An 18716-nucleotide genomic window follows, 5' to 3' on the forward strand; every position below is an offset into this window, starting at 1 on the left:
TGTTCTGCCATCCATCAACAGAATGAATGGATATATATAGCCTCATTACTTGAGAATGATATATTACTACAATGATGGTCATATGGGCTCACATGGCAACATCATCATGACTTTGTCATCATAACTTTGGTCATCCACTATCTCCCTCCACTATCTCCACTACATGGACATTCACTATCATTTCAGAACAATATTCTAATTTATGTGATAATTACTTCATATTCTAATTTATGTGATACTTTTTACATCTCAAAATTTAAACTGCATAAATTTTGACCAACATTTTAAATATATTTTTATCACATTGATATGAGAAAAGTTGCAACTTATAATACTCTTCGTGTAGTTTTCAAAATATAAATTTTAATCTTACAATGTTGAGTTAATCTGATCCAATTTAACTTAAAATTTAGTCAAATTGACTCTCAAAAAACAAAGTTATCATATAAATTTGAACAGAAAGAGTACTTTTTTCTTCTCAATTTAAGTGTAAAAGGGCATCCCGGTGCACTAAGCTCCCGCTATGCGCGGGATCCGGGAAAGGGCCAGATCACAAAGGTCTATTGTACGCAGCCTTACCTTGGCATAACTGGTAAAGTTGCTGCCATGTGATCAGGAGGTCACAGATTCAAGCCATGGACTGTTCAAATTTTGAGAGAAACAAAAAAATTATCATAATTTTTTATATACTTTTTAAACATTTAAATTATTTTATTATTATAACCTATAGTATATTTCTTGAAGATTCTCAATATATAAAAATATTATTTTAAAAACTTTAAACTTTTATATCCGTATGCTCGTATAATAGCTGGAATATTAAATGGGCTCCTCTGTTTTTCCATTTTTTAAGGTGCTCCACAGGGTGTACCAGCAAAGAGTTCGGAACCAAAATGACCCCCAAAAAAAATCTATTGAACCAAAATATTTTAACAAAAAAAAAAGGTGACATAAATACCTTCAGCGCAGTATTTTACTGTGCTAAAGCACTTAACCGTGACGGAGCCGTTAAGTGCTTTGGCACAGTAAAATACTGCGCTAAATTAAACTGTCTCTCCCCTATAGCGCAGTATTTTACTGCGCTATAGGAGTCCACCATTTTCCCAAAACAGTCACTTATTACATTTTCACACTTTTTTAAGTAGTTTAGCTATATATTAATCATGCTTTGAAACTCCGGAACTTCAATATTTTATATAGAACCCTACTTATATTTGTACGATTAATAAGGTAGGTTCAATACTTCAAGGATACGCAAAAGTTTGGATTGTCGTTTTGGTGGTTGAAAAGTGCTCGAAATCCTTTTTTGTTTGAAGACTTGTAGTCATTAGCTTTACGTTATTTATCTTTTAGGATTTCGTGTTATTTTTAAATTAATGCTTAACTTTATTTCGAATGTGTCACGTTTTTTTTATTATCAATTTAGGATGTGAAACTATAAATAATAATAAAGACTAAGATAATATTTATAAATATAAATAGATATGCAAAAATTATATAATATTTACGATAAACTGTACAACACTAATGTATATACACTATCGTGGATGGGTCCCACATGTGGTATGCGTGAGACTATCTTTAGGCTTAAGGCTCATACCATCCCCACTGCCCTCGCCATCGTCTCCATCGCCCTTTTTCCTCTTAATAACCGGGTGCTCCAAGTCATGATCATCTCGTCTTCCCCTGGCCCGTACGCCCTTGACTAGAATGTGCTTCTTCTTGGGATCTAGTCCCACTAGCACGGGCAGAACCTCATGTTGACATGGGTCTGGAAACTCGAACTCTTCCTCGTTGGGAGTCACCACCGCAGGAGCCGAAGGATGAACCTGAAAAGTATATAATAATTAGTATCATTTCTTATTTATATTGAATACATTAATGTTTGTTGAATAATCATCAAACCTGTGTATCAACGGGCACCTGAGTAGGCTCTTGAGATGGGTCTGGTGCAGAATGTGAAGTAGTCTCCTGGACGAGATGTTATTCGAAGTCCAAATAAAGGTTATAAAAATTAAATAAATATTTATCTTATATTGAATAAAATTCATTTTAAGTAAAAATCTTACCTGCACTCGGTAGTCTCATGAGAAGACACCTCTGCCTCGGCAGGTTGATGAGGAGGCTCCTAAATGCGCCTATCCTGTGGACCCACTGGCGTTGAATCCTAAAAGATGAAAAAAATGAAATAATAAGTAACATACATATTTAAAATAAGTACTTTAAATAATCAAATATGTATTTTAAATATTGATCTTATATTGAATAAAACTAATTTTAATAAAAAGCTTACCTGTGGCTCGACAGTCACATGGGAAGACACTGTTGGCTCGGCAGGCCCATGAGAAAACGCCTGAGTGGGTGGCTCTGCTGGACCCGCTGGCGCCGAATCCTAAAATATAAAATATTACTAAATAATGAGTAACATATATATTTAAAATAAGTAATTTAAATGAACAAATAAGCATTTTAAATACTAATTGGAATCAAAAACTCATCGAAGTCAAGAATCCTAGCTCCCTCTAAATTTCTCACAGGTCGCTGATAAGCTAATGAAGCGCGTAACGCCGCCCAATCGATGTTATCACGCTCCTCCATGTATGCATTCTGGCTCAGCTGTGATGAAGACCCAGGTATCTCAGCAAGTAGGAGCGCCGGCGCAAACGTATGTGAGTCCCCGGGTGAGCTGCCACCAACCTAGAACGGCTGCGGATGGACTAGAAGGGGAACGTCCTCTGGAATGAGATTGGCCTCATCTTCCTTATCTACCAGATGGCGTCCTCCACCACCAGGTCCTCTAGCAGCAGCACCGCGTCCTCTACGCGCACAACGTCCTTTGGCAGCACGGCCTCCTCCTCTAAGAGCACCCGGTCCTCCTCCGGGTACTGGCTGATACTCAGCCTCTAGAACAGGCTCCTACATGCGCCTAATCTCTCCTGCCTACCGGATACCATCCTCAGATATCCGTACCATCTCCGCTGCAAGCCCCGCAAGCTCGGGGTAAGGCATATGCTCTAACCCCAACATGCGTAATCGTTGTACGGCCACCAGCTGCATTTGTGTTCAACTGTAAAAAAAAATTATTTTTTAAAACGTAACAGTTAATGCAATTAAATAAATCTAAATATGATAAACTTACCAATGTCTCGTACTGCCCCGCCAGTGCTAGTATCCTACATCCCTAGCGGGACCCAAAGTTGGGTTGCTGATCAATCAGCGTGTGATCTGATGATACCAGCGCATGTAATCCTCAACGGGAGTCAAATGGCCGACCACCGCTAAAATGCTCAACCTGTTCTCCCAACGGTGGAGCTGGACAGCCTTGAAAGCCAAAAAACCATCATCAGCGGCAGCCCGATCGTCCCGCTGGTAGTGTCGGAGCTCATGACGGACGTCAGGGGGCATACTCTGTGTAGACCCAAACTGTCATAAGACATGCTCGGGCATGTGGTCCTCTACGATGTCCAGGTGTATCAATGGACAATGCGACCTCCCCCCCTGACCTGCCCTGCAAAAGGCCAGCAAACCATCTAATATAGCAGCATACGGCGTCCATATAAATAGCTGCATAACATATAAATACAAATCAGTGATAACCAAGTAGAAAAGACGTTTAATTAAATTAATAATGTAAAGTTAAATAGTTTTACAAATCAGTCCAAATAAGTGCAGAGTGCACTAATCTAAACCCGACTCTGTCCCGACATCTGGCCCTCGCCACCAGGCACGAAGTGGGTGAGCCTAGTCAACTCTGTCACCCATGTCCTACCATGAGGAGGCTCGTACCGAGTGTATAATGGATCTCCATCTACCTGCAATCCAAAAAGGACCTCCACATCCTGAAGTGTAATCGTGGCCTCACCAGTGCGAAAATGGAAGGTATGTGCCTCTGGCCTCCACCTCCCAACCATGGACGTAATGAGCGCCCAATCATGTTGTACCCGACCAACGGACATGCAACGATAGATGCCGCCCCGAAACAATATCTCTAAGACGCGAGGGTGTGGGGGTGCTCGCGTAAAAGAGTCCACGCTCTCTGCAGCCTACGGGGACGGAGCCTAGTTGATATTCCTATAGTACCACCCCATAATAACTCTGACCTATGATTGTCTTCCAAAGACAATACTGATCTATCAACGGGCCCAGGGTGAACAGCCGGCCCCGGTGGAACATTCGGATCCATGAAAAAGTCTAGTCTGTACAAACTAAATTAGTCATTACTCTTCAAAATGAAAGAGAAATTATATTAACTAATTAATAATTTTAACTTGGAAAGAAAATATCTACTTATTATCTTGAATACAATATTTATTTTGAATGTATAAATCTTTAACATATGTATTTATGAAATTCATCATAATTTTTATTCCGTGAACATAAATACTAAATGAAGAACTTTAACTATTCTTTTTTAGATAATATTTATTTAACATATATATTCATGCTTTTAAAATAATATAGATTTAACAATTCATAATCATTTACAACTTGTTTGGATGGTTGTTACCTATTGTATTATATTGTGTTTTTAGTTTAAATACAATGTTTGCTTTGATTGTTACTTTAATTTTATTGTATCGTATCATTAAATTCATCGTTACGTAACAAGGAAAGGTCCTATTTTATGTAATGACTGATTTGGTCCTATACATTTTATCGTTAACGTATGTACTTCTGAAATTCATAATAATTTTTATTTCCGCGAACATAAATATTAAAAGAAGAACTTTAACTATTGTTTTTTAGATTTTTTTTTTTATTTAACATATATATTCATGCTTTTAAAATAATATAGATTTAACAATTCATAATCATTTACAACTTGTTTGGATGGTTGTTACCTATTGTATTATATTGTATTGTTAGTTTAACTACAATGTTTGCTTTGATTGTTATTTTTATTTTATTGTATCGTATCGTTAAATCCATCGTTACGTAACGTGGAAAGGTCCTATTTTATGTAACGACTGATTTGGTCCTATACAGTACAACATAATACCATACATTATGAAACAATACATAACAATCATCCAAACAAAGTGTTAACAAATTAATAATTCATTAACAATCAACTTCTTTCACTTCATAATCAATATTTAACAACTAATTAATTCATAATCAATATTTAACAAATAATCAATTAACAAAATAATAATTCATTAACAATTCACAATTCATAAATAACTAACAATTCATAAACAATTAACAGATTAACAACTCATGAACATAAAACAACTTAAAAATTCATAAACATTTAACAAACTAATAATTCATACGCATTTAACAATTAATGGAAAAAAAAAAAGAGAACAATGGCAATAGCCACTGCCCAGCGGATGAAAGCTAAAAAAAAAAAAACGATTTTTCTTTTTTGGAAATTAACGATGATTAAATGTAAAACATGCATACAATATAATGTATATAACAAATTAATAACAAATGTTCATAGTAGAAAACCTTAATCGAAGATTTTTGTAGAGTTGTGTTAAGCGAGTTGTATGCCGCTTTTTTTCACAATTCGAGGTTAGAATCTTGCTGCTTGACTTGAATAGACCAAGAATCTAAACTTTCCCGACGAAAATTAATAGAAAACGACATTTTTTTTGTGGGGACCACGTCGAAATCGCCTCCAATGGCATTTTTGAAAATCTTTAACGCCACTGGAGGGACCAATGGTGGAGCCGAAGGGGTTTTAAGGTCGGGTGCTATAGCGCAGTATTTTACTGCGCTATAGGTGAGAGAAACTTTTACTGTGCTAAAGCATTGAACGACTTCGTCAGGGTTAAGTGCTTTAGCGCAGTATTTTACTGCACTAAAGCTACTGTTGTGCCAAAAACAAATTGGGGGGTATTTTGGTTCACTTGGATTTTTATTGAGTCATTTTTTTCCGGACTCTACCAGCAAAAGTTATCCCCACACCCCAATATTTTCAATCATTCTTTATTTTCCTTTCTTTTCTTTGCGAGATAAAAAGAAAACTTGAAATGACAAACTCTTAAAAAAAAATTACTGCTATGCTTAGAGTAGTGACAACAAAAATTGTTTAACTATAAATCGGTACAGTTGAATTTATATACGTAATTAAGGACATGTGAATCAATATGACCAAAATAATGAGACAATTAGCAATAGAAATCAATATAAACGAAATGTAATCAAAGGCAATAAGTTCGCATAGCCTGGGCCTTGAAAGAACTTTGGGCTAGAATCCCCGGGAAAGCAAGCGATTGGAACTTTGCTTAGTTGATCAAGAACAATTAGAAACTAAGACCAAACTAAGAGTAAAGTATTTCTTGTATATATTTTCAAGTGATCTTAAAATGAAATGAGAGTGCCTATTTATACTTGAGCTGCGGGATACATATTCCATGAGTTACGCCTCCCTTAATATTGCGAATTAATGTTGTGGTAATGCTGGGTAATAAAGATGGTTATAATGCTTATTAATGCTCTGTGGAAAGCTCAATGTCTCTACGTATTGATTGATTGTTGGCTATCACAAGGGCTTCTTCAAATCTGTGTTTCCCGGAGAAAAAGACCTTACAGCGTCTCTGGAGCCAAGAGATTACCTCCAAGGACTCCTTTTGTTGACTCGAATCTGACTCATCCTCATTGCCGCGTGTCACTACAACATTTATCCGGCTATACCTACGAATTTTGCCCAACACAAAAACCATTCTAACCAAAAAAAAAAATTAAGATAACACTTAATTTTTACTTTAAATAGTAATTTACTGTACTTTTTTTTTTTTTGTTTACTTTGTGTCATTTTAAAACATTTGAAGTTAAATTTAAATATATGAACTAATATAAGTTTGATTCAACTTATATAAACTAGTTGTGTAACATTTAATAAGAGAAAGCTAAGGTACGTTTTGGGGTCTACTTACAAAAATTGACATTATAAATTTCTTAATTTTTTAAATTAATAGAATTAAAATTTTATTGGTAGTGGTTGCTTACTTCAGTTTTCAAGCTATCTGCTCATTTTAATATAATTAGTTATTTCTGTAATTCTTTTTGTTTCATAAGAAGGGAAAAGGAGTTGCTTTGCATATTAAGAAATTTCATACACTAGAAAATTTCAGTTTAATCTGAACGTGCTGTACATTCGTAACCAAGCATAATATGGGAAGGTGAGGCTTGATACTCAGACTATCCAAAAAAATAAAAATAAAAAATAAAAAATTCAAGAATTTAAGTGTTTGTTATCTAAAGTAATGGGGAGATAGAGTATGATGTCACACATAGTATTGGTATAGGGTGCATAAAATGGTGGTTCGCTTCCAGAGTCTTGCGTGACAAGCAGGTGCCACCAAGACATAAAGGCAAGTTCTACAGAGTGGTTGTTAGACTGACTATGTTGTATGGAGCAAAATGTTTGTTAATCAAGAACCCTCACATTCAGAAGATAAAAGTTGCAGAAATGAGGATGTTGAGATAAATGTGTGAGCATAATAGGAGAGATAAGCTAAGAAATGAAGATATCTAGATATAACACCCCGTACCCCATCATTAGGATGTGTCGTAGTAAACTCATATAGGCTTGAAGGGATTAAGGTCATTCGTGAGATTATAGATGGTTTATAACAGTGTTAGTGTAAGACCCCGTAAGTTTGATAACCTTAATACTGTCAGATATCATTTTGATATGGTGTATATATTTTCCTTTAAGTGAAACTTGTTAGTAAAAGTTTGATAAGTATGACTTTATGTAATTATTATTATTATTATTATTACTACTTTTCAGATATGCTTTAAATTACTCATACGAGATGAGGAAGTCTATAAATGGGATTTCATTATTATAAAAATTTCATAAATATGATTTTAGCTATTTCTTATTGTTACTATTTTTCAGATATGCCATAAATTATATACATGGCATGAGAATGTTTATAAATGTGATTTTATTTGTTATAACAACAGAAATTATATTCTCATAAGAAACTATCTTTTTTACATTTTGAGAATTTATAGTGTAAATATTTGTACTCTTATTAATATGTCAGAAATTAGAATGTGATAAATAAATTTTGTAAATGTCTTAATCTTTATGAACTATTAGTGAATGCATTTTAAATAACTAAATACTTCTAGTTATTTAATACTCCCTCCGTCCAAAAAAGATTGTCTTCCTTTCCTTTTTAGTATGTCTCAAAAAGATTGGCACCATTCTATATTTAGAAATAATTTAACTTTATGAGATGATTTACAGTCACACAAATATCTAAGGTTTATTTTAGATCACATATTTCAAAAGTCTTCTTTTATTTTTTAAATTCTGTGTCAAGTCAAACTAAGCTAATTTTTTTGGGACGGAGGGAATTGTATATATTGCAATTTTCGGAGTTGGCTATTTAGTAATTGTTTAAGCACTACTATGCAGTATAGGATCTAATGTGTGTTATATTTCCTCCACCAATGTATTTAAAATTTAGTTGGTGGGCCCACTATTTATTATACATGTTAAATGGGGAATGACTACTTATGGAAATTAGTTGTGGTCTACACGTGTAAATGACTAGGATATAGGGCCTTTGTATATATTTTATCTTCAAAACCAAAGTGAACTTAGAATATTTAAAAAAAATCCCAATCCCTTTGGTTCGTTCTTGAAGCATCAAGAGGGGGGGGGGGGGGGGGTGGGTGCTGGCAACCTTTATTTTCCAGCAGCTTGAAGAGCTAAGGTGGGGGATCTTAGAGTGTAATGATCCGTTTTGTCGTTATTGCTTTTTTGATATTTTTGACTTTTTTTCGAGCTTTGTTAGCTCACATTTTACTCGAGGGGACCGTTGACACGCTTCTCGAGATTTTTGGAGATGATTTGGGCAATTTTATGGAAATTTGGGTTAAAGCGAAAAAGGATTGACTTAAAGTTGACTTTTGGGTAAACAGATCTTTATCGAAAATCCGTCTATTCCGAGAGGTCTGGATGGTCGTTTAGAACTTGTGTGTATATTCGGTTCAGTTCCCAATGTACTAGGGTGCATTTTAGGACTTGGGTTGGAAAGTTAGTTTTGAAGTATCGGGGCTTGACTTGGTCAATGAGACCTCCGATGGGAATTTCGAGGCCACAAATGTGTTCATAGCACATTTTTATGTATATCTGCATATTTGATTTGTGTCCGGGAGGTTCGGGGGGTCGATTTCAAGTTTGGAAGACAGTAGAATTTTCTGTTGTCTGGTGACCGCTTTGGCTCGAAAGCAGTGCACGAAAACTGTGGCCTAACCGTTAAAGCGGTGGCCTGCCCGCAGAAGAGGCCGATGGACCAGATTTTTATTTAAATGCCTTATGAAAATCCTTATTCCTCCCATTCTCTATATTACATTTCCTTAGCATCTTAGAGGTGATTTGAGGAGGGTTTGATCAGATTTCTCATGAGAGTAAGTTCCCTAATCTTAATCTCTTTCATTTACATTCCCTAAGTAAGAATCCATGGTAGGAAATCTTTAGAACTTGAAGGATAAAATGGGGTTTTTATGATTTCTTCTCTAAACGAGTTCTAGAATTCCTAAGGACCAATTGATGATAAAGTTGGCTACTGTAACCATAGGATTGGATGAAATCATTGTTGATAAGGTTATATCTTCTGTTGTAAGTGATAAATTTGTGGATTTAAGGTCAGGGTTTATAACCAAATTTGGGGGTTTCTTCTAGAATCCGAATTTCTCTAATCTATGAGTTAAACTAGTTAATTGTTGATGGGAATTGATCACCTAGAGTGCTAATTTCATGTTGAGACTTATAAATTCCTAATTTCAACTTGTTAGTTTATAAATCCCATTCCTTGGGTTAAGATTTGGAGGTTAAATAGGAGTTTGGTTATTTGGGTGCCTTCTTCTTGATTCTAATTCCATATTCAGATATGGCTAGACTTTCATTACTTTGAAACGCAACGAAAGGGCTAGGCACACGATTGACACTTCGAGTTTATTGTTCGGCCTTCCAGGTAGGTTACAGTTTACCTTATGGTGAGACTTCGATTAGCAAAGCGTGTGTTTAGAAGATATTGTCGGAGAATGCATGTAAACCTTCGGGTATGAGTTGGTTTGGATATTGCCTTAGGTTGGGCCTTGTTGAATGATTCGGGGGCTAGCCACCCCGTTGTGTTATTGACTAATCTTGATCTATTTACTTATTGGCTCATTTCCATGTTGAGACATTGGTATTGGTGATTAGTGATATAGTATGATTATGATATTGCGGTACTTTACTTTGATTTGATATTGAGATAAGAATTGTGATTCCATTGTGTCTTATTGTGTAGCCTGATTTATTGATACTACTTGTGTGTCGTGTGTTGTATTGTTTGGGATTGAATTGGTTGTTGATATTATATTGCATCGTTTCATATTCACTTTTATGATACATTGATATTGCATTGTTATGGTACTGAGGATAGAAAGTGAGTAGGAAATACAGATTCATTGAAACACATTATATATAGAGTCATCTCTGGGCAGTGTGCGGAATGACTAGTACGAAACGTATAGGAGTCATCTCTGGGCTGTGTGCGGAGTGACTGGTACATGGACTTCGTGGGTTCCCCATGAGTTGTGCTACCGAGATGTGATGTTCCACCGGTGGGAGTGCATATGTACGGTGCATATGCATTGCATTCATCATTTATCCATTATTGCATTGCATTGTACCTCTTGGTTTCTGTGATATTGTTGTGATATGATTGTGACACACTGGTTCGAAATGTTATACTGAGACTTCACAGTTGGGTTTAAATGCTATAACATAGGTGATGACGTGTGGTGCTATATTTGTGAAATACTAGTTCATAATGTTATACTGAGACTTTGCACAGTTGGGTTTAGATGCTATAACATAGGTGATGACTTATACAATGATTATGGATTCGTGTTGACTTGTACCTTGTTGTTTTACGTGCTTATCTTGCTTTGTTGTCTTTATATACGTTAGCTAGTCTTAATCGGCCTATGATACCTACCAGTACTTGTTGTTTGTACTGACCTGCACTTGCTGCATTCTTTTATGAATACAGAATACCAGGTTGGATCTACTTCTACCCCCGTGGCTGATATTCAAGGATTGCTGATTCAAGTCTCTTCAGGGTGAGCATGAGGACGTTCGCTGCCCGAAGACTCTTCCTATTACTTATGTCTTGCTTCCTATTATGAGACATGATTTTGAGACTACTTATATATTATTATTCAGACTTGTAGTATTTTGTTTAGATGCTCTTGTATGACCAGACCAGATACTGGGGTGGGTTTCATTTACTTTCGCACTTATTTATATTATATCTGTGAGACTTACATTATTTTACTTTATTCTGCTATTTTCTATTATTTGTGAATGTTGGGTTAAGGGTTCACCTACCGAGGTGGGAAAGGTAGGTGCCTACAAGACTTAGTGAAATTGGGTCGTGACGTAGAGCTTTTAGTCATGCAATATTTTTGTAAAGGGAAACATGGAAATAACGCATAGGTTCAAATCGTGCTTATCTTCCAATCAAACCTTCAAGGGATTACTCCAAAGTGATTCAAGAAAGGGGTGTTCGAGTATTGTTCTTCGAGATTATCATTCTTTGATTGCTAGGAACCAGTGGGGTTCCGTGTAATTAAGAAGTAATCGAGGTATGTAGGGCTTTCTTTATACCTTTCGGCATGACTAGAATTTGAATAACCGTTTGTTTGAATTGTTTCCGTCACACTTGAGTCGTTTCACTTCAAAATGATAAAGATGGTTAACCTGCTTCTTCTCGTGAACAGTTCATATCGAAGAATATTCTGTATTTTCATCTTTCTTGTTTATTGTCCAATGAGGACTAGCATTCATTTTGGTTCATTCTTTCTGTTAACATTCATACCGATCATATTTTATGATAGCTTAAGGATAACGCTTGCTTCATATGAAACTTATAACATGTATCTGTCATATCTCTTGTACTTGTGGTTTTATGATTTAAAAGACAAAGAACGTAGCGACAATAACGATAGTCAGAGGATAACGATGATAGGTCACTCCAACTCTCTTTGTGATGTACCTTCTGGGTCGGTCTTTCATTTCACTTATATATATGTATTGACTTTCATTACCGAGTTGCACTATAGTCGGCCGGGTAGGCACATAGATGTGCACCTAGGCGTGTCATAGACGGGCGGGTAGGCACGTAGCTGTGCATGCCACTGATCAGTTGGGCCGAGATGATGTTATGATGATAAGCTCACCCCACATAGGGATTTATTATTATTATATGATATGATATATGCCTTCACAGTGAGGAATGATTTTACAAGCATATATTTATATTCATGTTGTGGTTATGGTTGCCCTCAGTGGCCGTGATCGGAGCTTCAGGTTGTCTCTATATCCCTTCTCATGTTCAGTACATATTTCGTACTGACGCCTCTTTTATGCACTGTGTTCATGCCCACAGGTGCTAATAGACAGGTCCGCGCCCCTCCTCAGTAGGACACTGAAATCAGCGATTGAGTGTCACACTCCACTTCTTCGGAGTTGCAAGTTCTGATATAAATATAGTTTTGTGGTATGTCGGGGCCCTGTCCCGACCTGTTGACACTGTATTCTACTCTTAGAGGCTTGCAGACTAACAGTCAGTGTATATATGTTTTGTCTGGCCTTCTTGGCCTCCTGGATAGCTGTCGTGACTGTTGATGCGGCTTTGTCGGCCTTAGATATAGATATATGTTGTCGTTGGGCTTCTTCTGCTTGCAGGTTGTTACATTGATTCTTATTATTGTCATCTAACGACCTTGTCGGCCCTATGTTCATGTTACAGGTCATAGATGCCATGGTTGGTTCGCTCAGACCTTCGAGTGCCGAGTACCGGCCACAACCCCCAAGGTTGGGGTGTGACAATGGAATAAGGTGGGAGTGCCCTCGATGGAGGACAATATGCGGGAGGCGAAACTGAGATAGTTCTAGTATATGAAGAGGAGGTGCTCAGATGCCCCGGTGCAGAAGTATGAGAGGTTGGCTATGGATGGTTTCGGGAGAGGTATAAGTAGGCCGAAGTAGTATTGAGGTAGTATTGAGGAGAGGTTATTAGACAGGACATGACGCAATTTCAGTTGATCGAGGACATGACCTTAGATAGGAGGTTATGGAGGACACAGACCAGAGTAGAAGGTAAGCTAGGTAGTTGAGTGTTGTACTGCTTATCCTTACATACTAGTAGTCATAGTATTACTCTTGTAGTTTCTTGTAATTATTCGGCTTTTGTTCCTTTGTAATGTTTCTTCTACTTCCACTATCATATTATTTTGTTACAGTTCCTTTTTAATAACTCTCTAGCATGCTTTCTTTATAAGTGTAGTGTTGTGTCATGGCTTCTGCTCTCTCATCGTTTTCTTTTTTCAAATTTTTTTTTATATGCTTTTACTTGAGTCGAGGGTCTATCAGAAACAACTTTTTTATCTCTCGAGATAGCGGTAATCAAGGTCTGCGCATACTCTACTCTCCGCAGACTTCACTTAAGGGATTACACTGGGTATGTAGTTATTGTTGTTGTTGTTGCAAATTTTTTACACAATATTATGTAACTGTATGTCCTCTAATACATTGATCATATAAATAGCAGATGCTCAACATACGTATACATGCTAAAAATAAGGAATGTAGGTGTACCACCTACCAAAGTACTTTTTTTATTTAAGAGAAAATTTATGGAAATTAACTACTCCCATACAGCGTAAGAGAGCTAACTATCTATTTTACAAGGAAAAGAAAAGTCGGTAATACGAGAAATTAGAAATGGGCGAAACTTTAAAGGATTAATATTATGCAGGTACTTATTTAGGACATATAAGATATTTTGATTTGTTTAATTTCATAAAGTTGGACAAACATAATAATTATTCTTTTAAAAAGTAATGTATTCCTTAATCCCAATTATGTGTCGAGTTCGAATTTCGAGAATCAAGCAAGCTTTCCTTTGATTGCAATTTTTTCATATCTTTTAATATTTGTAATTGTTAGTTATTGTGATTTATGATACTTTTGATGTAACTTTCACATATGTAAACAAACAAGAAAACAAAAAACTTCTGCCTCCGAATTTACGGTGAAAATTTGGAGTATAACAACAATGTAAGTTTGACAAAAAGATTCAAGAAAAGGGGAGTGATATATTATATAGCGTCCATTGGACTTTTGGTGAATAGATGATCCCCTTTAAATAGGGCCTATTGATATTAATCATTTTATTTTTCATTTGGTGTTTGTTATACATTTTCAAATTTTGATTAATGTTATGAACGATATTGGCCCAAAGGGCATGCTTGGAGGTCTTGTTAAGAATGGGCCTGGACCAGTATTTGTAAAGCAGCCCAACACTAAATTAAGTGGCCTTGTATGGAATCCGAGTTGATAAATAGCAACTGGTTTGAGTAAAATAGGTTATGCGGTTATGAAGAAACTGTGTGTTCCTCTCATCCCCTACTCCAGCAAATAGAGCAATACTTCATAAGGTGCAAGCTAATTTGAATAGATATTTACACCTAGAGGAAGAATTCTGGAAGCAGAAAGCTGGTATGCAGTGGTTTCAAGATGGAGATAGAAACACCAGGTTCTTTCATTCATATGTGCAAGGAAGAAGAAGAAGAAGATTGCAGTTAAAAAGAATCCAAGATGGTGAAGGAAATTGGATAGAGGATGCTGATGCTACTTCTGTGGAAGCCATCAGATTTTTCCAACAACAATTTACAAAAGAAGGAGATCCCATTGATTTTGAACTGCTGGATCAGGTACCAAGGTTGGTGACTGATGAACAAAATTGGGGAATTTAGCAGATACCTACAAAGGAAGAAGTAAGGAATGTGGTATTTCAACTTAATGGAGAAAGTGTTGCCGGGCCAGATGGTTTTATAGGACTATTCTTTCAGTCCTGCTGGGATATTATTGGAGATGATGTGACAGATATGGTCAAGGCTTTCTTTTATGGTGCTGAACTTCCTAAATTTATTACTCATACTAATCTTGTCCTGCTACCAAAAAAGGATCTTGTTACTACCTTTTCTGATATGAGACCTATTAGTTTGAGTAATTTTTCTAATAAAATCATCTTAAGACTTATTCATGAAAAGGTGGTAGAAGGGTTAACTGATATTATTTCATTGAATCAGGCTGGATTTGTCAAAGATAGGATTCTAGTTGAGAATGTGTTGTTAACTCAGGAAATCATTTCTGACATTAGGTTAAGGACAAAGAATGCTAAAGTAGTTATGAAGCTAGACATGGCAAAGGCATATGATAGGGTATCCTGGCTGTTCCTAACTATGGTTCTGAGGAAATTAGGCTTTTCTGAAAGACTAATTGATATAGATTACGGGATAGTCATAATAATTGGTACTCTGTTTGGGTAAATGGTCAACAACAGGGATTTTTTCAGTCCTCTAGGGGTGTGAAACAAGGTGATCCTTTATCACCTACCTTATTCATCCTTGCTATAGAGGTTTTGAGTAGGAATCTCAACAATCTTCATAATGCGTCACGGTTCAGAGGCTTTGGTATGCCTAAGTAGAGTCCTAAATTAAATCACCTAGCTTATGCTGATGATATGATCATCTTTTCATCAGCTGATGTGATGTCTTTACAATTGATAATGGAAGTTCTAAGGAAGTATGAACAAACATCAGGACAGAAGATCAATAAGGAAAAGAGTGCAGTGTATATGCACAATAATGTGCCAAGAGATGTTAGCATTACAGTGGAGATTGTTACTGGAATAACTAGAAAGGAGTTCCCATTTACTTATTTAGGTTGTCCAATTTACCACAGCAGGAGAAAGAAGGAGTTTTTTAATGCTATATTACTTAAGATCATGAACAGATTACAAAGTTGGAAAGGAAAAATGTTATCATTTGGAGGAAGGGGAATTTTGATTAAAAATGTATTGCAAAGTATGCCAATTCATATGTTATCAGCAGTTAATCCTCCTGAAAGGGTTATTAAACAAATGCACAAGTTGTTTGCCCAATTTTTTTGGAGCAATACTATTGAGGAAAAAAGCAGACACTGGGTTGCTTGGCATAAGTTATGTATTCCAACTAGTGAAGGGGGGCTAGGTTTCAGATCCCCTCATGATGTCTCTTTGACTTTGTATTGTAAGTTATGGTGGAGTTTTAGAACAAGGCCTCTCTATGGAGTGCTTTCTTAAGTAATAAATACTGTAAGAAATAAAACATTGTTATTATAGCTTGGAAGCATAGTTCTCAAGCTTGGAAAAAGATGTTGCAATCAAGAGATTTGATAGATCACCAGATCTGGTGGCAAACTAAATTGGGAAATTCCCAATTTTGATTGAGAACTGGACTGGTGAATGTGCATGAGCTGGTAGTGAATGATAGATGAGACAGGAACAGGCTAGAGGAGTTATTACCTCCCCAGACATTTTTCAGCATATAACAACCACAATTGAACCCCCTAGAGATGGGAGAGGGTTAGACAAACCATGGTGGTTACTAGAGAATAAGGGGGATTTTACATTAAGGTCTGCGTGGGACTACATTAGATTGAGAGTCCAAGAATTGAATAAGTTTAGATACATGTGGGTTAAAGGTTTACCTTTCAAAATCTCTTTCTATTTATGGATGTGTTGGAAGTATAAACTACCTTTGGATGATGTTCTAAGAAGGATGAGCTAAAACATGGTGTCCAGATGCTGGTGTTGTTCAATTCCTAGGGAGGAGACAATCCAGCATCTGTTCATCACATTTTTTATAGTTAACAAGACTTGGTCCTACTTTTGTTCTTTTGCAGGTATAAGCATGGAAAGAGTACAATTGCAGCAATTAATTGTGAAATGGTGGTAGGTTTCTGTTAATGGGAGGTTAAAACACATTGACAAAGCAGTGCCTGCAATAATATTATGGGAATTGTGGAAGAAGAGGAACTGTATCAAGCATGGGGGAACTAGATCAGGTAATAGAGTGATTTATCAAGTGTATTCAACAATTAAAAGGTTGGTACATGTGAGAAATCTATCTATTACTGATATACCTAACAAATGGAGTGATTTGATTCAATTCATGGAAGGAGGAAGGGCAAAATTGAAAGTTACTAAGGTTTTATGGAAAAAAAAACCCCAATTAGATGGTACATATGCAATACAGATGGGGTATCAAGAGGCAATCCAGGGACAAGTGCTTATGGTTTTTTTTTTGAGAGACAATGCAGGAGACCTAATATATGCACAGGCTGCAGAGATTTATGCTACCAATACAGAGGCTAAAATGATGGCAATTCTTGAAGCCTTGAAACATTCACAAAGACAAGGCATCACTCAGGTAATAATTCAATCAGACTCTCAATTGATATTGAAAATTTTATCTGAGGGATAGAAACCACCTTGGAACATTGCTAATTGGGTTGATGAAGTGCTAGAAATGGGCAACAGTATGCAAATTCAGTATTCACATATCTTAAGAGAAGGAAATAAATTAGTAGATGGTTTGGCTAACCAAGCTCTGGATAAGGGTTCTTTTCAATGTCGTACTTTTCAAGAATTAAAAGTTGACTTGAGAAGAATCCTAAACAGTGAAAAAAGCCAGATACCATATCTAAGGATCAGGGTTCTTTGAAATTGCTAACATGTTTGAAGTTTTGGTTGAGTATACTAGTATAAAGGCAGGTAACACATTCAAGCGGTACAAACAAACAATATTCAGAGGCATAAGGATTGGCAGTAGCAAACATTTAATTTTACAGGCATCACAATCAAAACTTAACAAGCAGAGAGGAGAGTTATCTTACACGATGGCTTGAAGAGCAGATTGGAACTTGTAAGATGGTACTATCAACATCAACAACAACTAAATTGGATCTTGGCAGCTCATGCATATGAAAAAGTGGAAATGTTTAGATGTGCGTACAAAAAAATGAAGATAACTATAAAGAATGGGAATTACCTGGAAGATAGCAGCACTTGTCAACAAGAAAAGGTCGATGGTGTGTTCAAAAGGCGGATCAGAAGTTATACCATTATTTCAACACAAGAACACATAGGAGCAGTTGAGATTAGAGACAACAAGGCGAATACAAATGAATTCAAGCTCCCCTTCAGATTAATCAGCTCAATCATCATCAGAGGAGGTAAAATTCAATTCAACAAGGTCGGAGAGACTTCATCGCGGGTGAATCGAGGAAGCTGCTACAGAGAGAAATTGATGAAGTTAGAGGTGGTCGAAAATTGAGGGCAAAGGCTATTTTAGGACATCATTTATATTTTATTGTCTTTTTAATTTCCTTTATTTACTTTTTGTTTTTTGGACCCAATTTTTGGGCTTTTGGACTAGCTTTTGTGGGCTAGATTGCATATTAATAAAAAGGCCACACGCCACCAAAGTTTAATGGAAAAAAAAAAATCTCTATCCTAAGTTACTTGATTTCAGTATTACTCATTGTAATTCAGTAATTTGTTGTAATTTGGCTATCAGTGATTATATATATTTGTGTTGAGAATTCTGGTTTGGTACAATTAATTTAAATTAGATTGTATAAAATGCATATAAAGGAGGAGCATTCTCAAGTCTAAATTCAAAATTTGGGAAATTACTCTCCAAAAAAAATCTCAACTTCCACAAATTTAGGAATCCATTAATATCATTATATTCAATTGTACTTTTTATCATTATATTCAATCACATTTTTTACACCCAGATGTAATATTCATCTAAATAAATGAGAATATTTTGTACGTAAAGAGTAGTTATATACT

At 36.0% G+C, this 18716-nt stretch overlaps 1 long non-coding RNA gene across 1 annotated transcript; it reads right to left on the reverse strand.

The window, feature by feature from the left end:
- Window positions 1-1555: 1555 nt before the first annotated feature.
- Window positions 1556-18172, reverse strand: LOC132638625 (uncharacterized). The gene is made up of 7 exons (XR_009581833.1): window positions 17753-18172; window positions 3140-3564; window positions 2536-3067; window positions 2294-2392; window positions 2070-2167; window positions 1906-1971; window positions 1556-1829 (listed from the first exon to the last, which is right to left on the reverse strand). It is a non-coding gene; the product is annotated as an uncharacterized LOC132638625 (long non-coding RNA).
- Window positions 18173-18716: the final 544 nt, after the last annotated feature.

This window comes from Lycium barbarum, chromosome 4 (genome assembly GCF_019175385.1).
Source record: "Lycium barbarum isolate Lr01 chromosome 4, ASM1917538v2, whole genome shotgun sequence".
NCBI lineage: Eukaryota > Viridiplantae > Streptophyta > Magnoliopsida > Solanales > Solanaceae > Lycium > Lycium barbarum.